The 3,797-nt window shown below is 46.0% G+C and overlaps 1 pseudogene; it reads left to right on the top strand.

Annotated features, from left to right (window-relative positions):
• The first annotated feature begins 518 nt into the window (after nt 1–518).
• Nucleotides 519–3,797, top strand: part of LOC102757591 — a 3,944-nt pseudogene continuing 665 nt past the window's right edge.

Here is a 3,797-nt window from a genome sequence, read left to right as displayed (position 1 = left end):
GTTTGAGGCTTGGCCCCCAGAGACTCGCCTGGAACTGGAGCTCAGAGCCTGAGACTCCCTCCCGATTGAAACGGACAACTGCGCCCTCAGCCGGCAGCCCGCTCCGCACGCACCTCCGCACCTTTGTATTTTCCACACTGCACCTCCTCTGAGTCTCAGTATGCTTTTCTCTTTCCTTCTAGTTGTAGAATTTCCCCTCAGCCAGCCTTCCTGTGGTTCTGAGTGATGTCCATTCTGTCTTTTAGTTGTATTTTTGAAGTGGTTGTGCAAGGCAGCATTCTCCGATGTTTACCTATGCCGCCATCTGGGTTTCTCCGCTCAACATTATTAGTCATTAGGGAAATCCATACTACAATGAGATATTGCTTCACACCCCTTTGAATGGCTATTACAAAAACAAATAAACAAACAAACAAACAAAATAACTAAGAAAAACAAACAAAACCTCCAGAAAATAACAAGTGTTGGCAAAGGTTGGAGAAATCAGAACGCATGAGCATTGCTGGTGGGAATGTAAAATGGTGCAGCTGTTGTGGAACACAGGTCAGTGGTTCCTCACAAAGTTAGACATGGAATGATCAGATGATCCAGCAATTTCTCCCAAAGGAATTGAAAATAGAGAACCATGTCCTATTCCGTGACTCAGGGAGGGACTGAAAACCCGGAGCCCTCAGAGGCTGAGAAACCAGCTTCTTATTACTGCCTTTGCCATCTCTGCTGCCGCCACAGTTGCTGACAAGAAACCTGGTGGAGAACTCTTCCGTGGGAAGAAGAAGACAGCTCATACTTAATGGTTTGCCTTTGGGGCATCAGTGGCGTGGGTGAGGCGCCTTCCCTCCCCTAGAACCAGAGGTTGCTCTGCATAAATCCACCCTTGTTTGAAATCCATCAAGTCTTCTTAAGTCCAACACAACATCACGTAGCACTTATAAGAATAGAAGGACTTACGGTGTTAGAATTACCTAAATGGTGGGGGATGAGTTCTAAAGTTGAAGGTGGAAAATGAACAGTGAACTGCAGCACCACTCCAATCGCTGCGACTGTTCACCACTTCTGCCTCTCTGACTCCAACGCATGCTGCCTGGTATCCAAGTGAAATGCTGGGTCCCCACAGGGTGCTGCTGGCATCAGACAGTGTAACAAGAATTTACTCTCTATGTGAGCCCCAGACACCCCACAAGGTCATCCCTCTGTCAGAAGCAGAAGAGGAAGGTCTAATACTCAAAGGCAGGACATGTGCCACATCTCTGGGAGAGTCAGCAGTTGCATTTGACTTTGGACCATTGGCAGCGTTCCCCCAAATTGAATTCAGATAAAAAGGCAAAGATCAAGTAGTGCATACCCAGTGCACATCTGATATGAGAACAGGGAGACTTTCCTTAAATACGTCGGTGTGTTTCACAGCCCCGGGAATACGAGGAAGCTCTTAGGTCTATTGCTCATGCATCCTGCAGCTAAAGATAACTATGGCGACAATGTGTGTGCTGTACTCTGCTTACCCGATGTCCCCCATGTCTTCGTGATCGCTACTGAATCAGGAAGCTGGGTCCCTGTGTTGTGCTGGAAGGGGAAGAAGCAGATGATCAGACATCAGAAAGGTCCTGGGATTGCAGGGCCGACCTCATCCCTTCTCTGTTCCTATATGAGTGTGTGGAGCTAGAGCTGGCCCTGAAACTGGCATCTGTAGAGGGTGATCCCTTTGATTCTGACTTTTCTTGTCCGATTAATCTTCATAGAGATCCCAAGGGTCCCTCAAACTATCACAGGACTCAGGAAGCTGATGAACATAGTGTCGGGTGAATTGGATTTAGAAATCTCCTACATTTCTTGGATCAGATGAAGATAAGGATAGTTTATAGCAGTGGTTCTCAACCTTCCTAATGCCGCGACCCTTTAATACAGTTCCTCATGTTGTGGTGACCCCCAACCATAAAATTATTTTCGTTGCTACTTCATAACTGTAATTTTGCTACTGTTATGAATCGTAATGTAAATATCTGATATGCAGGATGTATTTTCATTGTTACAAATTGAACATAATTAAACATAGTGATTCATCACAAAAACAATATGTAATTATATATGTGTTTTCCGATGGTCTTAGGTGACCCCTGTGAAAGGGTCGTTCGACTCCCAAAGGGGTCTCTACCCACAGGTTGAGAACCGCTGGTTTATAGGAAGTTACTCCCAAATAGAAATGCTTTGTGGAGCACACTGTTTGTACGAAGCCAGTGCCGTGCAGGCAGTCAGCTCTGATGCGAGGATTCTGGAGCCCGTGACGGTCTGCATCACCAGTACCTACAAATGCCTCCCAAGGCCTTTATTAAACACAGTCCACCCAGCATCTCCTCCCCTGCTTTGTACTCAAGATGTTGCAGTGGTAGAGCCTCCCCTCTGAATTCTGGCTGAACCCTCGGATTCCTTTGAAAAGCGTTTTCAAAGCACTTTGTAAGATAGTGCTGCAGATCCAGCATTTTTGAAATCATCTGATAAGAAATGTCTTCATCTCATCAGCAGAGCCACCCAGGTGTTCAGGGAACAGTACATTCTTAAACTGGACCTGGCGAAGGAGGAGGTCCAGCTGAAGGTCAAATTATTATGTGACCAAAAAAAGAAACAACAAGATCTCAGTTATTGTTGAGAAGAAAGGAAAGTCTATGGCAGTGGTTCTCAACCTGTGGGTCGCAACCCCTTTGGAGGTTGAATGACCCTTTCACAGGGGTTGCCTAAGACCATCGGAAAACACATATATAATTACACTAGTAGCCCGGTGCACAAAAATTTGTGCACTCGGGGGTGGGGGGGTCCCTCAGTTATTAAATATTTATTGGCACAACACTGACCACATTGGTGGTGGTGGTGGTCTTGTCAGAATGTGTTATATTATGCAGATGAAAATCTATTTAAACAGGTTTGATGTAGATATTTTCAAAGATGGAAGAATTGTCCCTGTCAACTATGTTAGTTGATTCATATCTTCACTAATTGTCATCATTGCAAAGTTTTTTGAAGTAATGACTGCAGTAGGAGAAGAGAGAACCTATTTCCCTGGACCACAGGGCTGGCAGCTTCTCCGGGTAGCTGCAGCCTGGGACCTTGGGCAGGTGGCTTGTCCATCTCCTGGGCTGCAGCCAGCCTCAGGCTCTGGTGCCTGGACCAAAGGTGGGCAGGTTCTTCTTCTGGCGGCTTCTTCTTCTTCTGAGCTTCCAGGGAGGGCAGACAGTTATGTGTATATGTGTGTGCATGCAAACATAGGCATGTACATGTGTGTATGTGGAAATCTGCTGGGCAAGTCAAAACCATAGAAGAGTTGCCCCCTATCTCTTGAATCTTCCAGAGATATCCCCCACTTTTTTATTCTATCATTTCTGGAGAGTCAGTATTTGCAGCCAGCCAGCCAGTGACTCTCTCAGTGTCTATTTCTGACTTCTTCTTTCCCTGTCTGTCTTCCAACCCCTAATCATATTTCCACCTGGATGCATCATTTTCACTCCCAATATGCTGTATAGAGAAGGAGTCAGGATGCTGTCTTCCCATGAATAGCACTCAGTAACAAACCAATTGCATGAGAGTTGGCCAATGCCCCTACCAACCCTTCAAATCCCTACTACCATGCATTTCTGTTTCCCTTTTTGTTGGATTTTTCTGCTGCTCCTTCTCCTCACCCCATCACCCTTGGAGCGTAATGTAAAATTCTTTTATCATGTCAAGAAATTATTAAAAATACAGGTACTTCTCCGAACACTGGCCAGGGTGGGGACAGGGAAGAGGCGGCTACTGGCGGCCACCTCTTCCCT

The sequence above is a fragment of the Myotis davidii genome, unplaced genomic scaffold (genome assembly GCF_000327345.1).
Source record: "Myotis davidii unplaced genomic scaffold, ASM32734v1 scaffold673, whole genome shotgun sequence".
Classification (NCBI taxonomy): domain Eukaryota; kingdom Metazoa; phylum Chordata; class Mammalia; order Chiroptera; family Vespertilionidae; genus Myotis; species Myotis davidii.
This window is presented reverse-complemented; position numbering and strand designations above follow the sequence as displayed.